Source organism: Mesoplodon mirus (assembly GCF_964341445.2).
Source record: "Mesoplodon mirus genome assembly, chromosome: 2".
Lineage (NCBI taxonomy): Eukaryota > Metazoa > Chordata > Mammalia > Artiodactyla > Ziphiidae > Mesoplodon > Mesoplodon mirus.
The window spans coordinates 223894939-223921632 of NC_138977.1; the positions used below are offsets into that span (position 1 = coordinate 223894939).

The 26694-nt window shown below is 40.7% G+C and overlaps 1 protein-coding gene across 1 annotated transcript in view; it reads left to right on the top strand.

The window, feature by feature from the left end:
* Positions 1 to 11820: 11820 nt before the first annotated feature.
* ZRANB1 (zinc finger RANBP2-type containing 1) overlaps positions 11821 to 26694 on the top strand; it is a 70128-nt gene continuing 55254 nt past the window's right edge. The window contains exon 1 of the mRNA XM_082611387.1: positions 11821 to 11995. The gene's annotated coding sequence lies outside the window, so the exon portion shown is untranslated. The remainder of the gene's footprint in view (positions 11996 to 26694) is intronic.

A 26694-nucleotide genomic window follows, 5' to 3' on the forward strand; every position in this document is an offset into this window, starting at 1 on the left:
TTCAGCCATCACATCCATACACTAGGAAGGGAGATAGATGAGCAGAATGACCCATTCCCTGCCTTTTAAGGAAAATTTCCATAAAATCCCTCACAACACACACACACACATATATATATATATATATAATGTTATATCCGTATATAACATTATATAACATTATAACATTATGGGCTGGAACTTAGTCACATGGCCACATCCAACTATAATGGAGACTTGGAAAATCAGTAAAAACATTGAGCTGGGTAACAGTTTTGTTAGAAACTGATGTTTTGTTGCTTGGGAGGGAGAAGAGAATAGATGTTGGGGAGAGTTTCTAGCAAGTTCTGCCACACTCACCAGCTTCATTTTCTTTTTAAGTTAATGAAAGCTATAACTCTCAGGAAAATAATACCTAAGTCCTAGGGCCTTGAAAAGCTACTTTCTTGGGTGTTCTCACCCTAACTTTTTAAAATTCAGATGAAAAACTCCAATGGGGAATTAGATTCTGTCATCTTTATTATTTTTTTATGTGTACTTCAATAGTCTACCATTTCACCTGCTTTGGAACTGCACAGATAAGCAGGCAAATGAAAGAAGATTCCACTGTTGTGCTTTATAGGGCAAAATAATTTTTTAAAACTTGCATTTGAGAAAGAAAATAATAGTACTGGGTCGATTGTCATGGTATGAGTTTAAGTTCTGCACTATAAAGAAAATATTTCCAAGTGGACATCTTATGTTTTTTTTTTTTTTTTCTGTTGAAAATAATTGCCAACAAAGAAAACATCTTTCTCTTGTTGACCAATGCCAAAATGCAGTATCGGCTCAGGCAGTTTTTATACAGTATGAGTGGCTTTCTGATGGAAAGCTAATGTATTTTTGCTTAAAGAAAAAAGGAGGTCTATTTTGTGAGCCCTTGAGCAAGAATGCGCCTTCCTCTTGAAGAGTCATTTTCTTTCCTTCTAACGGTGACAGACTTTGTCTGCTAGCACAGCAACACAAGAAAAACGTCATGTTTCAGTTCCAATGACTCTGGGCCACTACGAAGTCAGTTTTCCTTTGTGCATGGTGACGCAGGGATTAGACCGCTAATATTTTATTCATGGGGGGGTTCCTTTATAATTAGAGAAGCTTTCAGGAATATTGTGTTAAACAAAGCTACATGTCATTTGTGAATCTCTCTGCTTTATTAAAATGTATTTATCACTGAGTTAGAGCTGGCTTCTTAACATAATTCTTTCCTACTTGATAATATAAAAGATTCCTTGTCTCTAATCCTGATTTCAGTGCCAGAAATCCTGCAGGCTCAAAACTATACCATCTGACAAAATCATAAAAGAAAAGTCTATTATATCTCCCAGCTGGGGCAATATAGTTTAATTGTTTAACGTATGAGGATGACTGGCATTAGATTCAATCTGGGCTCCAACAAATCTTCCCTTTTGTAATAAATCACTTCATTCCAAAGAGACACTGTGAAAGAGATAACCTATCAGTTTATGGACTTAAATTTTTTTCCTATCGCTTTAGGAAGACTTTTCTTGATGATGCTCCATTATTTCACTGGAATGTTTCTGTACCACCTCTGACATCCATCTTTTCTGAGTTTTGCTATAGAACGGATTAGTATAATTCCTTTTTATTGGCATAAAAACATGTTGTAGTAGAAAAAGGAAAATACAGATTTTCTCAAAATACATTATCTTTGGGCGGAGTAGTCTTTACTTAGGCAAAGGGATTCAAAACGGCAATAGTTGTTGCCTCCAAGTAAAGCTCTGGAAATATCCATTCTTTTACTTTTGTTCTACTGGAGTTTCTGTTGGCTGGAGAACCTCCATTTGTCCCTCCAGACCTGTTATCCCCTTGCTCTGTGCCCCTGGGGCAGACTGACCTGTAGGGATTGCTTCAGTGTCTGCCTAGCCTTATGGTCACCAGCTTGGTTTGGTCAGTGGGAGGTCCTGGCAGAGACTGCAGGGAGGACAGTGGGCTCAGGATGTTTACTCTGCCTTGTTCTCTAGCTCCTGCCAGGTGGCCCTCCCTACAGCAACTCCTCTCTCTCCAGGATTTGGTAATGGCCCTCAGTTATTGCCAGCTCAGGGCTGTTTCGCCATCCTTGTTGGTTTTCTTCCGCCCACACCTGTGTAAAGAATTGCAATGTTCCCATTTGTGCGTGCTATGTATTTCTGCCTGGGACACCGATATGCAAGTCTTCTTATGACAACCTCTATGGCGAGAGTGGTTATTTGGCCTCAGACTTGTTTTTGGAAATGTTTTCATCATGAACAGAATTTACAGCAAGGCTGTGGACCATTTAAGCACTCCCTGCTGTTTGTCTTTCACTACTAGACTTGTAAATTGTTTACATTCTCACAGAATGTAAAAGAGGAAGGATGCAGTTTTGTAAGGTATATGTACAATTCAACCAGTTCTCAAGCCGGGCTGCTGACATCTTGCTAGAGCTCCCAGAGGCTTGTCAAGTGATGGTTTTACCACCGTGGCCCAGGGTCAGATGAATGTGGTACCGAGTGGGCCCTCATCTCGGCAGTATCTTCTTTCCTGGAGCCACCTGTGCTGCAGGGAGCATGGATGCCTGCTAATTCCCTTACCTGCTTGCTTCCTTACCCCATTACCCTCCTGAGTGCTGACTCTAACACTTCAAGAGAACTCAGGCAAAGTTCCTGAAACAAAGTGCTCTGAAGCTGATTCTAATCACCTGTCCTAAAAGGTGGGGTGAGAAATTCACTCATTTTGAGCACAGTCTTTTTTCAGGTTCATCACTGAAAGAGTTGGGCTTCAAGTTGGTTACTTACGCTATTTCTCTTTTCCCCCATAATTGGGATGGATGACTCTTATTTTGCGAGTGTGATGAGGTCAGTAAATTGTGATCTTCTGATAAATTCTATTAGCAAGGACCACTTCTTGAAAAAACAAATCATAAAATTAGAGAAAGCATTGATATTTAGGCTTATTCCACACATCTTTTTATAGAAACATCTGTAAGTTGTGTGTATTCTGGGTCCCAGATAGATAGATGGAAAAACCTGGGGAAAGGGTCAATGGGTTACATTGACACTGAGAGCCTATGTCCTGATTCCTAAAAGGAAAGTCCTGTAACTTCTCTGTCCCTTGTCTTTCCCTTCAATCATTGGAGGTAACACCTACCTGACAAAACTGATAAGAATACAATGAGATAGAGGATAGTAAAGTGCTTTGAAAATTTAAAGATTCTAAAAACACCAATTATTGTTGTTGCCTAAAAATATATAGTCTAAAACAGTGGTTTTTAACCTTTTTTGGGTGATTAATGCCTTTAGAGACTTGATGAAAGCTACAGATCCTCTCTCCAGAAAAGTACAAGCCATCAGAGGATTTTCTTTTACAATTTCAAGGCATCCATGGATCTTCTGAAGCCCATCAATCCTTGGAACAATTTCATAAAATACATCTTATTTTCTTTTTAAAGATTGCTAAATGCAAAAGTTAATGTGTTAGATATGATTTTCATCAGCATTCATTTATAACACTTGACATTTAAAATTCTTCACAAGATATATAAATTACAAACCAAAAGAAAAAGAATCAAAAGGAAGTATCAAACTATTTTAAGTTCTTGAACAAAATTTAAATGCATTAGGTTATTGAGCTAGAATAATGATGGTTGAAAAGATCCTGAAGTATAAAATCAAGAAAGCTACGTTAATTAATTCATTCAATAAATATTTCTTGAGCACCTGTATGTGTCAAGGGACATTCTAAGGCCTCAGGATACCCTAGTGAATCACACAGTCAGAATATCTAAAATACAGAGGTGGTACCTTCTGTTCATTGCTAAAGCTGTTAAAGCTCCAGGTAATGTATGAATCCTGGCAGCTAATGAGTTCATTAGTTGCACAATTCATGCTTTACTCCTTATGTGGAACAACTGAATAACTTTGTATTGGTCATAAAACTACATTTCTGTCTGGTCATCCCTCTCTTAACATTTAGTTTGCATGTTTTAAATTTATAGCTTGGGACTTCCCTGGTGGCGCAATGGTTAAGAATCTGCCTGCCAATACAGGGGACATGGGTTTGATTCCTGGTCCGGGAAGATCTCACATGCCGTGGAGCAACTAAGCCCGTGCACCACAACTACTGAGCCTATGCTCTAGAGCCTGCGAGCCGCAACTACTGAGCCCATGCACCTAGAGCCCATGCTCTGCAACAAGAGAAGCCACCACAATGAGAAGCCCACGCACTGCAACGTAGAGTAGCCCCTGCTCACCGCAACTAGAGAAGGCCCCTGCGCAGCAACGAAGACCCTATGCAGCCAAAAATAAATAAACAAAAAAATTTTTTAAATAAATTTATAACTACTATAAATCTTCCACATTGAAAGTAACAAAATATTGTGAACTTAATGGTTTCATCCCAGGTATGAAGCTACCACACAGATTACTGTCTTTGGTCCACAGTTAGAATTTACATATTGTTTTTGAAGCAAATGAAATCATTTGCATGAATCACTCTCATTAACTTGAGAAACACCTGAATGACATGAATACTTTCAAACATTTTGAAATATTTTTAGACTATGTGTCTCTGAAATGACTGGAAGGAAAGGAATGAAAAGTATTGTGGCCTTCCTAACTTTGTGGGTTATTTATCATTTTAGTGTTTGGCAAAAAGTCAGAATATTTTCAATTCCATGAGCATTATATAATAAGACACATGTAGTAAAGTATTAGAATCTAGGTCAGAATGTTTTTTCCTGTGTGTGAGAGTTTGTGTATGTGTGTGTGGGTGTATGTGTGTGTGTTGGGGGTAGTAGTGGAGGTGTCACCTTGTCAGCACTGAAATGGGAAGAGGTGTACTTATTAAAAACAATAAATAGGGTAAATATCCCTTTTGAGGTTGTTCACATGGAGTTAGGCTTAAAGAATATTTGGGGTTGATTGGGTATCAGCCCTGCTTTTCACTTTTTCAGGGTTTCCTACTTGAGACATTTTACCTCTCACTGAGTCACCCATCCTTCCCGCTACCTCCTGCCTCTTTTTTTCTTCTCTCCTTGCTCAGCTAATCATATTTACCTGCAAAACGCACCCTTATTTCCCATTCCTACTTTCCAAGGGAATTGCATCACTTGCTACCCTGTGCTCTGTATTGCAACATTAGTAATCTGATTTTCTTACATGAAATTTGCCTTTTTGTCCTGAGAAATGAACAAAATTCAACCTTCCACTAATTAGATTAGGGTCTCAATCTTTGTGTGTGTGTTGTGGTCGTTTTGGAATAATTTTTTAAGTGCATAAAATGAATGAGATTATAAGGACACCAATTAACTTGAAATATAGTTCTCAAAATATTTAAAAATCTATACTATTCATTTAAGTACTTTCAAAATAACACATGAAATAACAACTTAGTGGCAGGTCTAACGGCCACAGTGATTTTGTAGTCATGATGAAGATAAGCCATATTTTGAGATAGCTACAACTATAATGTGTTCTAATAAATCTGTGATTTCTGTGGGTGCCAAAGCCACCAGGTCTGTTAATACTTCTGTGGTTTGTTGACCGTGTTGATAATTGATGTAAATGCTACATTTCAGTTAAAAGTTAGTGGAAATAAAGATGTATTTTTTCCTATCTGAGTTCACAGACCCCTAGAGGGTATGGAGACCCCAGATTAAGTACTGTCCCCCCCTAGACTGCAAGCCCCTTGATGCAGAGACAGGCTTTTTTTTTTTTTGTCCCTGCACAGCCAGTACTTAGCAGTGTCTGACATAGAATAATTCCTCAACAAACATCTGAATTAAGTGAAACGCAAAGCAAGGAAACCGACTTATGATTATTGCCAGGGCTCGTCACCTCTTATCTCAGTGAATCTTCAGTTAACTGCCAGGGAAATATTACCTTTCTCAGATGAGGAAACTGGGACTCAGAGGATAGCTGTGCGGCAGAGCAGAATTTAAACTCAGGTCTGTTTGACTCCAGAGTCCACGTCGTTTCCACCTCATATTTTTGTCTCTTACAAAACTTGTCTGGGTCCAGAGAATAACACAGATGAGGTTATTTCAGATAGTTGTTGTCTCCAAACTTCTTAAAAGGACTCAGTAGAATTTCAACAATTCTCTCCTAACTCAGCAAGTCTACTTTATAGGGATATCTTGTTGAAGTTTTGTGACAATGTCTTAATCTATATGATCTTGTTACTATGAGCATAAATTCTCACCCATCCAGGCAAGACTGTCCTAGAACAGACCAGGACTTGGGTAAGTCAAGCAAGCTGTATTCTGTCTGATGCCTTAATACCCATACCTTGCCCTTTCGTGAGATTTTGTCCCAGGCAGGTTTGCGGTTGTGTTGGCCTTAATGGGGGTCACAGGAGGATCCTATATTCCACAAAACAGTGGCATTTATGGCACAAGAATGGATCAGGCAACATTATCATTTTTTTTTTTTTTTTTTGGCTGTGTTGGGTCTTCATTGCTGTGTGTGGGCTTTCTCTAGTTGCGACGAGCGGGGGCTACTCTTCATAGCAGTGCGCGGGCTTCTCATTGCAGTGGCTTCTCTTGTTGCGGAGCACGGGCTCTAGGCGTGTGGGCTCAGTAGTTGTGGCTCATGGGCTTACTTGCTCCGCGGCATGTGGGATCTTCCCGGACCAGGCCTCGAACCTGTGTCCCCTGCATTGGCAGGTGGATTCTTAACCACTGCGCCACCAGGGAAGCCTGCAACATTATCATATTGCGTTTTCTGCTGCAAAGAGGTTTATCCATGGAGGAATCATGTATAATCATGTACAGTAAGTGGAAGATATTTTGTAGTTTATAGAACTGACATTTTCTGCAATACAGCTGAGAATTTGTTCTCGTAACAACTGAAGTTTCTAGCCTTTCTTTTGAGGGAAGCTCACCAATTTTGTACAACTTGTGTCATAAAAGCACAGATTCCCCCAGCAGTCCCTGGGAAAGCTGGGCCTGTCATTATTTCCTTCAGCTAAGTGCTTTTAACTTCCCTGATTTGGAAATGTCCGCCTCTAGGTTGCCTCTGCTATCTGGCCCACCTGTTCCAGGCCTGACTCTGGGCCGCTGAACCATGTTGGAAAAAGTGACTCCTTTTGCTTTTCTTTCTTCACTCTTCTTGGTTTGCTTCCCCACAACCTTTGTCCCAAAGTCCCTCTGTTATCCTCCAGCTCCCAGCCCAGCCCTTAGCAGGTGACCTGCACTTGACTCCCCCAGGAGGAGAAAGGGTATGAAGTCCACTCCATCACCTGTTCTCCCATCAGAATTTCTCTGCAACACTATTTTTCACATCTTCCTTTTCTCCTGTTTCTGGGAAAGAAATCGCCCCCTCCCCATTCCCTTAGCTAGCTAAGACGCATCAGTCTGCTCTGGATTACCTTCCTCCTGGATTTCAATCCTTTATTTTTTCCCCTCTCCATCCTCTCTCCTCTGTTTATAGAAGTGCTCAGATACGCTCATTTAAAAAAGTATGTAAGGGCCTCCCTGGTGGCGCAGTGGTTGAGAGTCCGCCTGCCGATGCAGGGGATACGGGTTCGTGCCCCGGTCTGGGAGGATCCCATATGCCGCGGAGCGGCTGGGCCCGTGAGCCATGGCCGCTGGGCCTGCGCATCCGGAGCCTGTGCTCCGCAACGGGGGAGGCCACAACAGTGAGAGGCCCGCATACCGCAAAAAAAAAAAAAAAAAAAAAAAAAGTATGTAAAAGAAAACAAAACCTTTCCTCTTTCTTGTTACTCCCTGTGTCTATTCTTTTTTTAAAAAATAATTTTTTTTTTTTTTTTTTCCAGTACGTGGGCCTCTCACTGTTGTGGCCTCTCCCATTGCGGAGCACAGGCTCCGGACGCACAGGCTCAGTGGCCATGGCTCACGGGCCCAGCCGCTCCGTGGCATGTGGGATCTTCCCAGACTGGGGCACGAACCCAGGTCCCCTGCATCGGCAGGCGGACTCTCAACCACTGCGCCACCAGGGAAGCCCTAAAAAATAATTTTAATTAGATTCTAATAACAATGTTAGCTTTGTGTGTGTGTGTGTGTGTGTGTACGCGAGCCTCTCACTGCTGTGGCCTCTCCCGTTGCAGAGCACAGGCTCCGGACGCGCAGGCCCAGTGGCCATGGCTCATGGCCCCGGCCGCTCCGTGTCATGTGGGATCTTCCCGGACCGGGGCACGAACCCGCGTCCCCCGCATCGGCAGGCGGACTCCCAACCACTGCACCACCAGGGAAGCCCTCCCTGTGTCTATTTTTATATCTCCTGCCTTCCCTTCATTGTCAAACGTCTTGGACTGCTCTGTAATCACTGCTTCAGTGCCCACACGTGCCTTCAGCTTTTGGAATCTGGCTTCAGTCTCCACCATCCTACTGAGACCTGTTCTCTGGAAGGTCACTAAGACCCTTGTTTGTCAAATCCAGCGACCTTTTCTCTGTTCTAATTCCTAAGTCTGTGGAATCTGACACTGTTTGTTACCATGTTCTTGAGGCTCACCACCCCCTGGGCTTCCAGAACACCTTTTCACCTCCTGGCTTTCTGGCCGATCTTTTTCTCTCCCTTTGGGAGTTTCTCTTTTTCTATCCCACTCCTGTGGCTTCAGTGGCAACTTCTACATAGATAACTCTCTGATGTTTATCTCCAGGTCCAGCCTATCAAATTTTTAGCATTTCCCCCTGCTTACTGCACATCTCCTCCTGAGCCCAGCATCTCAACATACCTCGTCCAGCAGTCAACATCGCCTCTTATTTAGTTCCTCTCCTGTGCTTTGATTCTGACTTTCAATTCTTTCATCTGCCCCAGATTCAGACACCGGAAAACCCTGAAGTTCTATGGTAACCCTATTTCACTTCTGATCCCTCCCTTCCATTCCCACAGCTGCTTTGGTTTTGGGTTCTTGACTCTTAATTGGTTTCTCTTTCCCTGATTCTAGTTCTACCCTGGTTTGTCCCACAGGTGTTCCAGGTTAAGGTATAAGTTCTGGCTCTTGCCCGCTCAGAACCTTTCCATGGCTTTCTACTAGTGAAGGAGTTAAGTACAGAGCCACAGTTTGGCATTCAAGGCCTTCACAGCAAGGCAGGAAAAGTAAAATGGAATTTTATGTTCTCTAGGTAGTTTGAAAAACACCTGAAATAAAACTTCAAACAAACTAGTTGTCAACAAAACTATAATGTCCCTACACTTTAGTAAAAGGGTTGTAAGAAAAAGAACACTTTTTTTTGCAACAGTGGATACTTTTTTCCCAAATGAAATATTTCTCAGAAATATATGTAAGGAGAATGATAATTTAATCTCTGTGCCAAACAGCACGAATTAGATCCTTCTTTGTGACAGTGCTGTCTGCTGTATTTGCTGGCATCCTTTTTACTCAAATGTGGTGCATTGGGAAGGAGATTTGACTGGGGAATCAAGAGCTTTGTGTTCTAATTTTAGACCTAGATGGTCTGGCTTTTGGTAAGTCACTTAAAATCTCTAGGCATTAGTTTCCACATCTGCAAACTGTTGGTAAGTCACTTAAAATCTCTAGGCATTAGTTTCCACATCTGCAAACTGCAGGTCCGGGACAATGTCAATATCTGGCTGCACATTACAATCACCTGGGGAGTGTGTTTAAAACATAGCCGGTGCAAACTCTCCTCCTGGGGATGGTTTCAGTAGGTCTGGTTAGGGCCCAGATAGGTATATTTTGAAAAGCTCCTCATGTGTAGCCAGGGCTGAGAACCACTGGCTTGGTAACAAGTGCCTTTTCAGCTTTAACATAGAGTCACTCTTGGATTTGCTCTTCCTCTCAGTTACAAGATGGTTTTCATTTGAATTTACTCAGCACATTCTACCTCCTATTGTAATTATGGTTATTTTTGTCCTGTTTCCTATGCTTTAGTTCCCGCAGACACAGAATGTGTCTTACTCATCTTTGTGTGCTTGTTATTCCTTGACACCTGGACTTTAAGTTTGCTAAACTTCATGAAGTTAATAAGCTTACTTAAACAATATCCCTTTTTCTTAACAAAATGAATTACAACTCAAACTAAACAAAAACACCTGATTCTGTGGTTCTTGGTAACTTGCTGGTGAGCTTCAGGAAGGGCAAGCTGAAGGTTCTCAGAGGCTCTTAAAATATTTTCAAAGTGAAATGTTGGTGGAACCATTTGTTCTTACATAATAATGTGGTTTAATTTTATCTACAATTGTGTTAATTATATGTTTGAGAATGTGTGTTAAGTTTTGTAGGCAAATGACCGTTGCAGTTTAAACTCTATTGATGAGTCCTTTAGCAAATAATGTTGCTCTGGGAAGATGGTGGTTATTAAAAATCTCTACATCACAGGAATGGCTGCAAGGGTAAAATATACCACTGATTAGGAAAGAGGTTGTTGATGAGAGGAAGCTATATAAGGTATTTCTCTTCAGTGGCCATAGTGAAGCTATGAGAATACCAGGCATAGTTTTACTAAATGAAGTCACCATCCGAGTTTTAAAAATCCAGTTAAACTCTGAATAATACATTCTTTCTGTTGAAGCTGAGGCATCCGAAACTTCAGACGCCTCAGTGCTTTTTGACAGTTCTAAGAGGTTTACAACTTTTAAAGACTCTCTGTGTTTTTACGGTCATTCGAATTCTTGAAATAAAATTTGAAGTATGAAAAATGCAAGGCAAAGTCTCATTGAGAAAAGCAAAGCTCTCCAGCCAGAAAAATATGACATACTCATGGGGTTTTAGTAATTGGGTAAATGACTTAAGACTATTTGGCTATATTTACATTAAAAAAAGAAATATACGAAACATCACCATATAACATATTCTCTTTGGAACTTTGGCTCATGTAATTCTCCCAGCAGTTTATTTTTTTCCCCATAGCTATGATTTAATCTCTCCCTTACATTTACAATTTACAGTAAAAGCAAACCATTAGAAAATTAGGTTTACCCAATACTAGAGCTAGAAAGTAGTAAAAGAGAGCGAAAAGCAAGGTATCCATGGCTTTTAAAAAAAATAATTTTATTGAAATATAATTGGCATACAACTCTATGGCTTTTCATCATGAATATATGCATGTACTCAGGTAATACATACATTATAAATTTACACATTCACAAATATAAATGAATAGCTGCCTCGAAGACAGGAATAAAAAAAGACATTGTGAAAAAACGATATATGAAAATGAAATTGTCTCAACCTAAACATTTATCTTCCCTGGTGTCTTATCAAGAGTTTGAAGCTGTATAAGAAAAAGTGATGCAGAATCCGTCACTAAGTAGTTCACTTGGTGAGACTTGGGGGTTGACTTAGAAGTCGGCTATAGGAGAAACAGAGACCGAGCACTAGGAGATGCGCAGCCACAAGTACGCCCTCCCGGCTGCGTCCCCGTGACCCGCGCACGCCGCGCCACCGCCTCCCGGCGTGCCCCGAACGTCGCCGAAGTCCCGCAGCCCCAGCCAACCGGCCGCCGCACAGGGGGCGGGACCCGGGGGCCGGCGCGCGCCGCCGCCTCACAATCGGGGCCCGGCGCCGGCGTGACGTCCCCCTTCCGCGGCCCGCCTTCTGCGCCCGGAAAGAGGCGGTCGACCATTGGCTGCGCCGCTGGCGGCCTCGGGGCCAATGACAGGGCGACGAGCGGTGGGGTCTGCCTTGACGTTGTGCTGCTTGCCGTGGGTTTTTTTGGCTCCGGGGCCCTTCACCGCCGCCATTAGGAGCCCGCTGCTCCCGAGGCCACCCCCCCTCCTCTCTCCCCCTCCCCTCCTGTGTCCCCCCGCCTCCGTGCCTGCTCTCCGCCCCTCTGCCCCCGCCTCCGGCAGCGGGAGTCGCGCGCGGGCCCGCGGTGACCATGTCCTGACTGAGGGGAGAGGGCGGAGGCGGCAGCAGCGGGGCGGGCGGCGGCGCGGAGGGAGGCGGAGAGGGGCCGGGCTCGGCTCGTCGCCGCGGGCTGCTCGGGGAGTCGCCGCCGCCGCCGCGGCCGCCGGGCGCCGAGCGTCGGACGGGGAGGAGGATCAGGAGCTGGAGGAAGAGCCACCGCCGCCGCCAGGTAACCGGGCCCCGGGAGGGCGCCCCGCTGCAGGCCCCTCGCGGCTCCGCCGCGGCCTGCCCGGACCCCTCGCTCCCTGATGGCGCCCAGGCCGCTGGGTCTCCCGGGCCGTCCGCCAGCGACCCCCGGGGAGGCGTCGGAGGCGAGGAGAGGGGAGGCGGCAAGGTCTGGCCCCGCCGCGCTTCCATCTTGGGCTTTCCCGATGCGGGGACAGGCCCGGGGCTGTGGGAGGGTGGGTCCGCTCGGCTTGTTTACCGGCCATGGATCAGCCGCGGCTGGACGCGCCGCCTGCCCTGCCACCTCTCTTCCGCCAGATTACCCCCCTTCCCCCCGACTTCTTTTCCTGCCACCTGCGGGCTGGGGAGTGGGGTTTCGCTCGCATTCTGCGGTAGGCCCTAAATACTTGGGTCCATCGCCACAAGTTGGTGCTGGTCCCCAAACTTTGGTCCCTTGGCCGCTTCCTCTTCGCCTCCCGCGGTGGCCTTCCGTTGTTGCCTTTTCTGTTTAAGAAAATAAAGATGGGGGGCGACGGGGGTGGGCTGGGGAGGAGGAGCTGGAACTCGTGGCAAGATCGTCTAGCCCTCTCGCTCTCGATAACGATGGTTCCGTGCAACTCTCTATTATTTTCTCCGCTGTGGTTTGGTGTGGGTCGTTTCACAGACAAAAGGACTGTAATGAATACTTGCGTTAAGCACAAGGGACCAGCAGTTTAGGTTCAGCCTGGAAGTTTGAACCGGCCCATTATCTTTGAGATAACACTGGTGTTTTGAAACTCTGGCTGAGAATTTGGTATTTCAGTCAATTGATTCCATAACTCCGTAGGCTATCAGGTTAAACGCCGTCCCCTCTATCCAATATTTTGGTCTATTTGCTCACCGTATGATCTGTTATGTTGTTGTCAGTAAATTTAATGTACAGTTGAAAAGAAATCTTTATCTCTTGGAAACGTTATATAATGAGTGTTTTTTCTATCCGAAGTCTCTTTTTTTAGTTGACTTCTTTATCACTTTTGCGACCTCAAGGGTACCCATGTTTTGATCAAACGTGGATGACTCAGTATTCAAACCATAAGCCAGGGGAAACCATAAGGAATATTGATCTTGGCTTGTGCCAGGGGTCTTAGGAAAGTCATTAAACTAGGTTTGTGAAAAATTAAGCTGGATCTCTCCTCCTGGTTTATTAATATTATTAATTAAATGAGGCAATTGTAAAGAAATCTAGAATCCTGATTCCCCCTTGATTTTTGGATCTTATGATATGCAGTCACCTTCTTATACTAAAGTTTCCTAAAATTATTTTTATAGGCTGTCAGGGGGACTGAGAGGACAGTAATGGCACATTTTAATCTTTGGGGAGGATATTTGAATGTCATGAGGGATTTTTATTTCTGTTGATGTTTCAACACCTTTTGTTAATGCTTCAGAACATTGAGACACCCATTTATTTACTCTTGAAATGTGTTTGGGTTAGTATGATGAACTCATTCATGGTAGCTTATGGCCTTGATCCAGCTCTGTATGCTGATAAGGGTTTGGCATATTGCATTTAAAGTCTGAGGATTAGCATAGTTTTGGAACTCATGATCCAGATGTAGGATATTTGAGGTAAATTGCCTCCTGTGTGTAACTGATATAGTGAGAGCTCTTCAATGTGCTTTATACTTATATCGCTTTTATAGTAGATGGAGGCTTTAAATAAACGGGCGCTGCAAAAGTAGACCACTGTAGCTTTTTATTTAACTTGGTTCAGTGTTATTATTTGAGCATTGCCGCTCACTTCCCTCCTTCCCCAATAAGAAGCTTTTGCACCTGGGCTTTGAATACGTTTTCTCCCAGTGATGTGTTTCACCTGGAATATTTGTGCTCTGCTAATGCCTTGGGTAAATAATATCTTGCACATGTTAACACTCACCTTCTCACATCACAACATAAAAAGTTCCGGAACTCTCCTTGTTACATGCAAAGTAAGGTTTAAGCTCCTTGGTGTGGTTTTCAGGTTTCTCTGTAATCTGGCCCTGATGCATTCTTCAGTCTTAACTCATTTCTTCCCTTTGTGAATCTTTAGTTCCAGCCAAACTAACTTGTTTGTTGTTCCTGTGAAGTCCCTCCTCTTGGCCTTTCTTTGTGCCTTTCTTTCTGTTTGAAACTCTTTTCTGCTTGTATTCACGGATACTCCCTTTACTCTGGGCCCAGTCGAATCCCAGTCCTGTCTTTTGAGAAACCTTTTTGACTAGTTCAACCCCAAGGGATCTATTCATACCTCTCCTGTGTGGGACTGTTTTCTTCTTCTTCTTTTTTTTTTTCTTAGCATATGCTAGCCTGGATTTCAGTTTATCTTTTTATGTTTTTATTCGGCTTCCCAGTTAGATTTTTAAGACCTTTGAGGAGTGGGTATGAACCCTAAACCATGTATCTGTGGAGATCATATATTAAGCACTGAAGATATGAATACTTTGAAAAAGTATTTTGGGTATAGAGTTGTTCTAGAATATGAAGTTTGTACTCCTCTGAGTATTGGAGTTGCTGATTTCAAAGTTGGACTTTGATGTTTTTTTTTAAAAAATTTACTTATTTATTTATTTTTGGCTGCGTTCGGTCTTCGTTGCTGCGCCCAGGCTTTCAAGTTGTGGCGAGCGGGGGCTACTCTTCGTTGCGGTGCACGGGCTTCTCATTGCAGTGGCTTCTCTTGTTGCGGAGCACGGGCTCTAGGCGTGTGGGCTTCAGTAGTTGTGGCACGCGGGCTTAGTAGTTGCGGCTCGCGGGCTCTAGAGCGCAGGCTCAGTAGTTGTGGCGCACGGGCTTAGTTGCTCCGCAGCATGGGGGAATCTTCCGGGACCAGGGCTCGAACCCGTGTCCCCTGCATTGGCAGGCGGATTCTTAACCATTGCGCACCAGGGAAGCCTGGGCTTTGATGATTTAATGAGACAAAATATTTGAAACCATGGCTGTCTCTAAGAAGTTTTTTTTGGCCAGTACGTTTATATCTATTATCAGCATGGTTCTGTTTCTGTAGAGGATGCTCAACATTTAGATGATGGTATAAGTACTACGGGTCTGTAGTCTACTTCAGATTTGAGTTTGGGGCGGTTACTTTGGTTTGAGTTTGGCACCAGTGCCACTGTCATCATTCCATATTTATACGTAGGTAACGTTTAGCATCATGGGCAGGAGACAGTAATCTGCAGTCTCAGTTTGCATCCTTAACCTCAAATGTTGGCAGCATGTGTCATTGATCATGAGGCAGATGAGACTCAGGAGAATGTGTGATCCACTGCTACCTGTCAGCACTGTTGGAAGAAACACAAACAAGCCCATCCATAGTATTTTTGTATCCCAAGGATAATTACGTGTAATTATGCAGCACATGGGTGGTTGCCGATGTAGTTGGAAAACAGGTGTGTACGTTCCTGTTGAGTTGTATGTGTGAGTGGGAGGCCTGATGTTTTATGGATACATAGTCTCCTAGCAGTAAATCATCTTGATTTACCCACTGCATCTTTGTGGAAACTTGTGTTCTTCCTCCAGTTCATCAAAATATTTTTTCCCCTGAAATTGACTGGTTTTTAGAAACTAGTTTACATAAAAACTTTTTTTTTAAGCTTCAGAAACCTTTTTAGCATAATTGAAGCTAAAATTAATCTGTTAACCTTCCAGAAATACTAAGCATTTTTACTTAGGCTACTTGCATTTGTAAAAGGGACTTGCACAGAATTACATCAGTAATTTCACCACTTGAGAAATCTGGATCAGTAAGCATTCTTTGCTCTCTGGGAGGGTGGTATTTTGGTTAAGATTAAATTTTTGAAAAGAGTCATTAGTTTGAATTTTAAAGTGGAGGTTGGTCAGGAACATAAAATTAATTTTTCAGGTGCCTAGTGAATTGAACTTTTCAGTAATGAAAAAACTAATTTCCTTTATTTTTTATAGTTTATTTATTGAGGGAAAATTGCCCTACCCCCTATCAGCCAGCACAGCACACTTTTGGCTTTTTATTTTGTACTGTTTGGCAAGTCAGATTTTTTTTTTTTTGCTGTACACAGGCCTCTCACTGTTGTGGCCTCTCCCGTTGCAGAGCACAGGCTCCGGACGCGCAGGCTCAGCGGCCATAGCTCACGGGCCCAGCCGCTCCGCGGCACGTGGGATCTTCCCGGACCAGGGCACGAACCCGTGTCCCCTGCATCGGCAGGCGGACTCTCAACCACTGCGCCACCAGGGAAGCTCTTGGCAAGTCAGATTTTTATGTGGATTGAATTTACATAAATAAAAAATATTCGAGTGGATGAGGCATTGTTGGAAATCAGTTGCATATATGTCCGTCTTTTTAAAAATTTTTAACAATAACAGCTTAATTGAGGTTTATTTCATAAAACAAAAAATTCACCCTTTTAAAGTTTGGAATTCATTGGTTTTTAGTGTATTTACAAAGTTTTGTAACCATCACCACTATTCAGAACATGTTCATCACCCCCAAAAGAGAGCTTGTACCCATTAGCAGTCATTCCCTCTTTGCCCCAGTTCCTGGCAACCAGTAATCTACTTCTGTCTTTATGGATTTACCTGTTCTGTACATTTCATATAAATGGAATCAGACAATATCGTTGTCCTTTGGTATCTGTGGGGGATTGGTTCCAGGATCCCTCTTGGATCCCCAAATCCAGGGATACTCAATTCCCTTATATAAAATGGCAAAGTATTTGCATATAACCTATGCACAACCTCCTGTATACTTTAAATCATATCTATATTACTTATAATACCTAATACAATATAAATGCTATGTAAATAGTTGTCAGTGCGTGAAAATTCAAGTTTTGCTTTTTGGAACTTTCTGTATATGACCTTTGGTATCTGGCTTTGTTCACTTAACTTACCGTTTTCAAGGTTTATCCATCTTGTAGCATGTATCTATACTTCATTCCTTTTTATGGCTGAATAATATTCCATGTATGGGTACATACCACATTTTGTTTATATTTATCTATTCATTGATTGATGGGCATTTAAGTAGTTTCCACTTTTTGGCTTTTTATGAAATATGCTGCTGTGAACATTTGTGTACAAACTTGTGTGTGGACATAAGTTTTCTTTTTTTGGGGGGGTATATATTGATACCTAGGAGTGGAATTGCCGGTTCATATGGTAACTCTGTGTTTAACCTTTGAGGAACTTTGTGACTGTTCTCTAAAGTGGTTGTACCATTTTTGCATTTATCCAGCAACGTATGAGGGTTCCATTTCTCTACATCCTCACCAACACTTCTTATTATCTGTCTTTTTTATTATAACCGTCTTAGTGAAGTGGAATCTCCTAGTTTTTATTTGCATTTCCCTAATGGCTGGTGGTATTGAGTATCTTTTCATGTGCTTATTGGTCGTTTGTGTATCTTTAGAGAATGTCTACTCCAATCGTTTGCCCATTTTTCAATTGGGTTATTTGTCTTTTTATTGTTGAGTTGTGAGAGTTTTTTATATATTCTGCATGCAAGTCAGATGACTTGCAAATAATTTGCAAATACTTTCTCCTGTTCTGTGGGTTCTCTCTTTACTTTCTTGATGGCGTCCTTTGAAACGCAGAAGATTTTAATTTTGATAAAGTCCAGTTTATCTGTTTTCTTTTGTCACTTGTGCCTTTGGTGCCATCTCTAAGAAGCCACTGTGTAATCCAAGGTCAAGAAGATTTGCGTTTCTTCTAAGAATTCTACAGTTCTTAGCTCTTACATTTAGGTCGTTGATAAATTTTGAGTTAAGTTTTGTATATAGTATGAGATAGGGGTCCAAATTTATTCTTTTGCAGAGGGTTGTCTAGTTGTCCCAGCATCATTTGCTGAAATTTAGTTAGCTTTAGAAACATAATTATTCTCAGCCATAAATTGATTATTGCAAGACAGCATTCCCTGGATGTATGAAGAAATTATTCTTACTTTGCAGATGGAGAAAAGGATTTCTACTGAGTGTTGCTCATTAAGTTGCAGCAGTACGCTTGTGATTGGGATTCTGAAGGCAAGACATCATTTCTGTAATTTTTTTTTTTTTTTTTTTTGGCCTTGCCGTGAGGCCTATCATTTCTGTAATTTTTTAACAAACCACTTTTAAATCCTTTTCTGGTTGGGGTGGGTAATTAACTTCATTTTTTGGTATTTAATGAAGTTAAAGTTTGTTTTTAAACAGGGGAACGACAGGAATTTGTAGAACTTTAGAGAAATCTGTTTGGAATACTATCCGTTGATACCAGGAGAATATTGAATGGCTTTTTATTGTCTAAGTGATTAGTGAGCAACTGTTTTATAGCAAACACTGTTTATAGAGACGTAAAAGTGAATTTTTCACAGTTGATCATTAGAAACAAACCTTATTCCACTAAACTAAGTACTATGAAGTGGTAAAGAAGTGACTAAATTAGCACAAGATTAGGATTGGGTCAAGAAGGGTTTTACAGAAGTGGGAACATTTGAGCTAGTCTTTGAAGAAGGAGTGACAAGTTTCTAGGTATATATAGAACCAGGTAAGAATGGGAGGTGGGAGTGGGAGAGCATCATGTGCAGAAGCAATCATAGGTGAAGGCATGGAGACATGAAAATTACATGCCACATATAAGGACCAGCAGAGGGTACAGTATGGCTAAAGCATGTGGATGAGGTTGGAATGGCGCTCATAGCACCTGGATATGAATGCCTTATTCCTTCTCCAGTCCCTGATCCTCCTTTTCCCCTTGAGCTCGTATTGTCAAGGAGCTGGGAAATAGAAAGGAGAAGTGATCCTCTTCTGTGTGGATCATCTTTACAGGTGGGAAGAGGGAAGGGTTCTCTGTCTCCGTGTGTGTGTGTGTGTGTGTGTGTGTGTGTGTGTGTAGGGGGATTTGTTTGAGGATATTTGTTGTATTAAGCTTAAAATCTGAAAGCCTTGTTTTTATAGAAATTCATTCAAATTAAGTTAATAATTGTTGGGCACCTGCTGTGTGATCTGAGGTTGTTTAGGATTTTCAAAAAAGTAGATTACATAAAATACTGTTACAAAGACTACCAAGTTAAAACATTTAGTAACGACTTGTTCAGTGTTAAGCATTTTAGAAAGTAATTGTACTGGATGTTCAGATAACCCTACAAACAAGGCAAAGTCTCTGTTACTTGTATTTACCTTCTAGTATAGAGAGAGAGCAAACAAGGAAGAACAAAAATAAAAACAAAAAACCCCCAAACCAAACCCAGGTAGTGATAAGTGCCCTGCAGTTAATATAATGAAAGTAGGGTAATGTGGTGGAGAATGACATCAGTCTGCTGAGGGAAGATCTTTCTGAGGTGTTATTTAAACCTAGCTTTTGATGACAAGAGCTGGCCGTGTGAAAATATGGGGAAAGAGAATTCTAGGCAGAGGAGATCTCTAATACAAAACTCCTACGGTGAGAATGAGCGTGCTTGTAAAAGGAACAGAACAAAACCCGCTTTTATGTAAAGATTTGCAAGAAAGACTGGGGAATTTTAATTTTATTCTGAGTGGGTTGGGAAGCCATTAGAGGATTTTAAGTCCTCGTGTTGTGACCTGGTTTTTGTTTCTAAAGGATCCACCTGGCTTCCATGCGAGGATGGTGGATAGAATAGAAGCAGCAGGATTAGTGGGAAGGTTATGTAGTAATCCATGTGGGAGTTGATGGTGGCTTGGTCTAGGGGTATGGTAGGGTAATCTGGAGAAAAATTCAGATTTTGGGATTTGTTTTGGAGGTAGTGTCAATGTCTTGTAGCTAGAGACAGTAACTATACAGTCAGTCCATCTTGTAACCTAATATTCACATTTCGTTCTAGGGAAATAAGTTTTTGTAACTCTGGAAGGCTGTGATGCATTTGTGAGAGAAAACAGGAGTCAGAATCTGGGCTTTACTTCCTAAAGCTTTGTAACTGTGGACAGGTCATTTCACCTTTCCTGAAGCCACAGATTCCTTGTCATTAAAATGAAGATGCTTGTACTTCAGAAGGATTCTGGGGTACCTTCCAGGAAAGGACCTGAGGGTTCCGAAGGTGAAGTGAAATAGTAGAAGTGTTCTGTGACCTAAAGCTTCATGTAAAATTTAAGGTGGTGTTATTTCACGCTGACATTTGTTCATAATATTAATTATTGGATGTGGATCTTGACAGTATTGGTGTTAGCCCCTGTGTAAGGACAGGTAAGGCATTACCATAATTTTTTCAGATGAAGAGGCTTGGATCTTAAGGGTTTGGCCAATATCCCTGACTTAGTAAGAGGTGGAGAGGGACGTGAACTCACATCTTAAAAAGTGCACTGCATTTTTCTCTTTATGAAATAACAAGAGATGGAACTGATCTTCCCATAGTGAAATAAAGTAGATTTCCCCTTAATAATGCTTTGGTGAAAGGCAGTAAATCGCTGAAGGGAAATATTGTAGGATATTCTTGACACACACATGTGTTTGTGTTTGGAAGGTTCTTTTATGTCCTGTTTAGGATTTTTCACCTTAGTGTTGGGGTGTTGAAATTTTTAAAGCTGCTGAATAACACCACCAGATTTTTTTTTTTTTTTTTTTTTTGGACAGATTACTCTGGCAGAGATGTGGAGTATGAAGGTTGGAAGACCAGTTAGAATAATAAATAAAATATTTGAGAGAAATGAACTAGGGCTTGGTTGTAGGGGTAGAAAAAACAGACAATTCTTGAGAAATTTTTAGATATAGGAGGCCACATCTACTCTCATATAAAAGGACTGTTGTGTACCTATTTCGTGGTTTTTGTCAGAATAACAGTGATGTATGTGAAAGTATTTTTTAAATTATAAGGTTTATTGTGTGATGTGGACATATATAAGTACAAATATATTTTTCCCCCAGAACTGTTTGAAAGTAAATTGCAGACTTGATACCCCTTAAGCTCTAAATATTTCAGCGTGTATTTCCTAAAAACAAGGTCTTTCTCTTATGTAACCACAATAGAGTTATCAAACTCAGGAAATTAACATTGCATGATTAATTCTTCTAAGAATAAGATTCTATAAATCTTATTTAAATTTTGTCAGTTGTTCCATTAATATTCTTTATAAAGACAACAGAAAATCTCAGATCATGAGTTGCAGTCTGTTGCCATGTTTTTTATAGGTTCCTTTAACTGGAACAAAAAAGTCCTTGTTTCATGATATTGATGTTTTTGAAGAATATAAGACTAGTAATTTCGTAGAAGGTCTCTTAATATTGGCATTTCTGATATTTTCTCGTGATCAGAGTCAGAGTATGTACTTTTTAGCAAGAATACCACAGAGGTGATGTTTTGTTCTTAGTACAACATATCAAGAGGCAAATGATGATGTCATTACTGGTGTGGTTAACTTTGATTACTTGGTTAAGGTGTCTACCAGGTTTTGTAACATACCAGTTATTGTTGGGAGATACTTGGAGACTATTTAAATATCCTGTTAATTCTCAAATTTTCACCCACTAGTTTTAACATTCATTGATGATTCTTTTCTGAATCTGCTGTAGAGATTGCCAAATGGTGAATTTCTAATCCAGTTATTCATTTTGCATTTATTAGTTTGATTTCTATTCTAAGGAAGAACTTTCTTCTCCATTATTTGTAAGTTTGTGTGTAGAGTTTTGTATATTTGTTTTAGTCAGTGCTTTAAAAATCCTTTACTGTTGGGCTTCCCTGGTGGCGCAGTGGTTGAGAGTCCGCCTGCCGATGCAGGGGACGCGGGTTCGTGCCCCGGTCCGGGAAGATCCCACATGCCGCAGAGCGGCTGGGCCCGTGAGCCATGGCCGCTGAGCCTGCGTGTCCGGAGCCTGTGCCCCGCAACGGCAGAGGCCGCAACAGTGAGAGGCCCGCGTACCGCAAAAAAAAAAAAAAAAAAAAAAAATCCTTTACTGTTATTATTTATGTGGATGCTTGAGTTAATCCAGATTTGGCCAGTGTGAGCCCTCCATGCTAATTTCTATGTCTTTTTTTTTTTTTGCGGTACGCGGGCCTCTCACTGTTGCGGCCTCTGCCGTTGCGGGGCACAGGCTCCGGACACGCAGGCTCAGCGGCCATGGCTCACGGGCCCAGCCGCTCTGCGGCATGTGGGATCTTCCCGGACCGGGGCACGAACCCGCGTCCCCTGCATCGGCAGGCGGACTCTCAACCACTGCGCCACCAGGGAAGCCCCTCTATGTCTTTTTTTAATTAAAAATTTTAGGTGTGAACATATTTCAGATTTGATTTTAATTTTTTAGAGCAGTTTTAGGTTCACACCAAAAGTTCTTGTGTCCTTTTTTAAAAACTTCCCATCATTCTTCGAGAACTGATTTTTTAAAAAAATGTTTCCTGGATATTAGTGACTAAAAAACATTGTTGAGAAGTAGGTTTTTAAAAATAATCTTTAGTTTTTAGAGCAGTTTAGGTTCATAGCAAAATTGAGCAGAAAGTACAGAGAGTTCTTACACCCTCCCCGCCTCCACACATGCATAACCTCTCCCACTATCAACATCCTGCAACTGAGTGGTACGTTTGTTATGTTGATGAATCTACCATGACACATAATTATCAACCAGAGTCCATAGTTTACATTAAGGTTTGTTCTTGGTATGTACACTTTATGGGTTTTGACAAATGTATAATGACATGTATCTACCATTATAGTATCGTACGGAATAGTTTCACTGCCCTAAAAATCCTCTGTATTCTGCCTATGCATCCCTCCCCCTCGCCAACCCCTGGCAACCAGTGATCTTTGTCTCCATGGTTTTGCCTTTTCCAGAATGTTATATAGTTGGAATTAAACAGTATATAGCCATTTCAGATGGGCTTCCTTCACTTAGTAATATGCATTTAAGGTTCCTCCATGTCTCTTCATGGCTTGCTGGCTCGTTTCTCTTTAGTGCTGAATAATATTTCCTTGTCTGGATGTACCACAGTTTATTTATCCATTCACTTATACTGAACTTTGGTTGCTTGCAAGTTTTGGCAGTTATGAATAAAGCTGCATCCATGTGCAGGTTTTTGTGTGGACTTAAAATTTCAACTCCTTTGAGTAAATACAAGATGCACAATTGCTAGGACATGTGGTAAGAGTATGTTTAGTTTTGTAAGAAACTGCAGAACTCTCTTCCTAACTTGGCTATACCACTTTGCATTCCTATCAGCAGTGAATGAGAGGTCTTGTTGATCTATATCCTTGTCAGCATTTGATGTTGTCAGTGTTCTGGATTTTGGCCAATCTAATAGGTGTAAAGTGGTATCTCGTTGCTGTTTTAATTTGCAGTTCTCTAATGAGGTATTGTTTGCCATCTGTATATCTTCCTTGAAGTGTCTGTTCAGGTCTTTGCCCATGTTTTAATTAGTTTTTTTTTTTTTTTATTGTTGAGTTTCAAGAGTTCTTTGTATAGTTTGGATAACAGTCCTTTATCAGATATGTCTTTTGCAAATATTTTCTCCTATTTTTTTGGCTTATCTTTTGTCATTCTCTTGACAATGTCTTTTGTAGAACAGAACTTTTTAATTTTAACAAATCTGGTTTATCAAGTATATTTTTCATGGATTGTGTCTTTGGTGTTTTATCTAAAAAGTCATTGGCATAGTCAAGGTCATCTAGATTTCCCGTTTAGGTCTATGATCCATTTTGAGTTAATTTTTGTGAAGGGTATGAGGTCTATGTCTAAGAGTCTTTTGTTTGTTTGTTTTTTGTTTTTGCATGTGGATGTCCAGTGGTTTCAGCACCATTTTTTGAAAAGACTTTCTTTTTTCCATTGTATTACCTTTACTTCTTTGTCAAATATCAGTTGACTATATATGTGGGTGTATTTCTGGGCTCTCTGTTCTATTCCATTGATCTGTTTTTCTGTTCTTTCGCCAGTGTTTTGATTACTGTAGTTGTATAGTAAGTGTAGAGGTCAGGGTAGTTAGTCCTCTGACTTTTTTTTTTTTTTTCCTTCAGTACTGTGTTGGTTATTCTTACTGTTTGGTTATTCTGGATATTATGCTTCTCCATATAAACTTTAGAATCAGTTTGTCGGTACCCACAAACTTGCTGGAATTTTGATTGGGGTCGCATTGAATCTTTTGGTCAAGCTGGGGAGAACTGAGATTTTGACAATATTGAGTCTTCTTATCCATGAACGTGAACTGAGATTTTGACAATATTGAGTCTTCTTATCCATGAACGTGAAGTATCTCTCCATTTATTTAGTTCTCGAATTTTTTTTTTTTCGCGGTACGCGGGCCTCTCACTGATGTGGCCTCTCCCGTTGCGGAGCACAGGCTCCGGACGTGCAGGCTCAGCGGCCATGGCTCACGGGCCCAGCCGCTCCGCGGCATGTGGGATCTTCCCGGACCGGGGCACGAACCCGTGTCCCCTGCATCGGCAGGCGGACTCTCAACCACTGCGCCACCAGGGAAGCCCTAGTTCTCGGATTTCTTTCATCAGAGTTTTGTAGTTTTCCTGATATAGATCTTGTACATATTTTGTTAGATTTATACTTATGTAATTCAGTTTTGGGAGTGCTACTGTAAATGGCGATGTGTTTTAAATTTCAAATTCCATTTGTTCATTGCTGGTATATAGGAAAGCAATTTACTTATTTAACCTGTATCCTGCAACCTTGTTATAATCCTGTATTAGCTGCAGGAGTTTTGTCGATTGTTTTGGATTTTCTTCACAGACAATCATGTCATCTGCGAATAAAAACAATTTTATTTGTTACTTTCCAATCTGTATTCTTTTTCTTTTCTTTTCTCGTTTTACAGTATTAGCAGGAATTTCCAGTTTGACCCTGGAAAGGAGTAGTGAGATTACTAATAGCCTTATTACTAATTACTTATTGCTTATTATTACTTATTGCTTTATTACTAATATCAGCTGGAAAGTTTCTCGTTTCTCACCATTAAGTTAGGTGTAGGTATTTTGTACATGCCCTTTATCACATTGAGAAGGTTCCCGTGAAACCTGCTGAGAGGTTTTTTTTTCTTTAAAATCATGTTGGATTTTGTCAAATGCCTTTTCTGCATGTATGCATGTGATCCTGTGATTTTCTTTTTTGTTTTTTTCTTCTTTAGCCTGTTGATAGGATGGGTTACGTTAATTGATTTTTGAACATTGAACTAGCCTTAGCCTTGCATATCTGGAATAAACCCCACTTGGTTGTGGTATAGAATTCTTTTTATACATCGTTGGATTTAATTTGCTAATATTTTGTTGAGGGTTTTTGCCTCTGTGTTCATGAGAGACATTGAAAAGACAGATTTTTATCACTTCAGTTTAAGTCTGTCTTGGTTTCTGATGTGTGATATTCATTTTCAAGTTTAGCATGAAAGAAACTTTGGTTCATATTTTGATATATTTCCTCTGTTTAGTGAACCATACCTGCAACTGGTAAAAAGAAGCTATATTCATAAGTTTTCCAAATGTTTTAACATTGCGTCTCAAATACAAGCTCAGATGTTTTACTAGTAGTTTCAGCAGTCATAAAATTATTCTGTAAAATTGCTATAAAAGTTTGTAAATGCTTACTCTCAGTTTCTCTACAGACTAGTAAACAGTGTGTAGAATAGCACAGGGCCCTGGACTGTTAACAATATACAGTATACTGCTTCTTGCTCCTTTTCTAGTCTTAGCAATCTAAGCCTTAATTCTTAGTCTATAATAGCATTTGTTACCTTCTTGATAGAGTTTTAAAACTTTTCATTATGAAAAATTCCAAACATATATACATATAGAGAGACTAGGAGAATGAATTCTCATGTATCCATCACCCAGTTAACAACATATGGCCAGTCTTGTTTCATTTATATTCTTCTTGCTTCTTCCCAGTGGATTATTTTAAAGCAAATTCAAGCCATTTTATAACATTGTAAATAATTCAGTATGTGTCTCTTAAGGGAAAAGTACTCTTTTAGAAAAATAGGTACCATACTGTTAATCACACCTTAACATTTTAATAACTTCTTAATATCAAATCAGTGTTCAAATTAATTTTTAACATGTATATAAGTTTTAATATACACACACCCATAGGAATTTGCTGATTGCATCTCCACGGAAATCAGTTCGTTCCTCTATCCCCTGTGATCCTGTGAACTGGTAGTTAGATCTAGAAGCTTGATCACATTCAGGTTTGATAACTGTTACTTTTATTTGGCACAGATAATTCATAGGTGGTATGATGTATGGATGTATGATACAGCTTTGTTTTAGAAATAGGATTTTGTTACTGCTTAGATACATTAAGTGATCCTTAATATTAAGTATATATTTTAAAATTTGAGCTTGTCACTTGTCACAGATGGAGCAGGGAAAAGTTAAAAAATGTTTTAATTAACTTTGGAAATAGAGTATTTGCAAAATAAATTGAATAAACAAGATTTTAAAGTGAGTCTTTTAAAAAAAATTTTTATTGGAGTATAGTTGATTTGCAATGTTGTGTTAGTTTCAGGTGTACAGCAAAGTGAATCAATTATACATATATCCACTCTTTTTTAGATTCTTTTCCCATATATGCCATTAAAGAGTATTGAGTAGAGTTCCCTGTGCTATACAGTAGGTTCTTATCTATTTTATATATAAATCCCAACCTCCCAATTTATCGTCCCCCTTAAAGTGAGTCTTTACATAGAAGAATGTGAGACTTTGGAGATTCTGGAGGTCATCTTGTTTAACTCATTTATTTTTTCACAGATGGGAAAATGGAAGCTCTTAGAGATAAAAATGACTTATTAACTATCTCACAGATAGC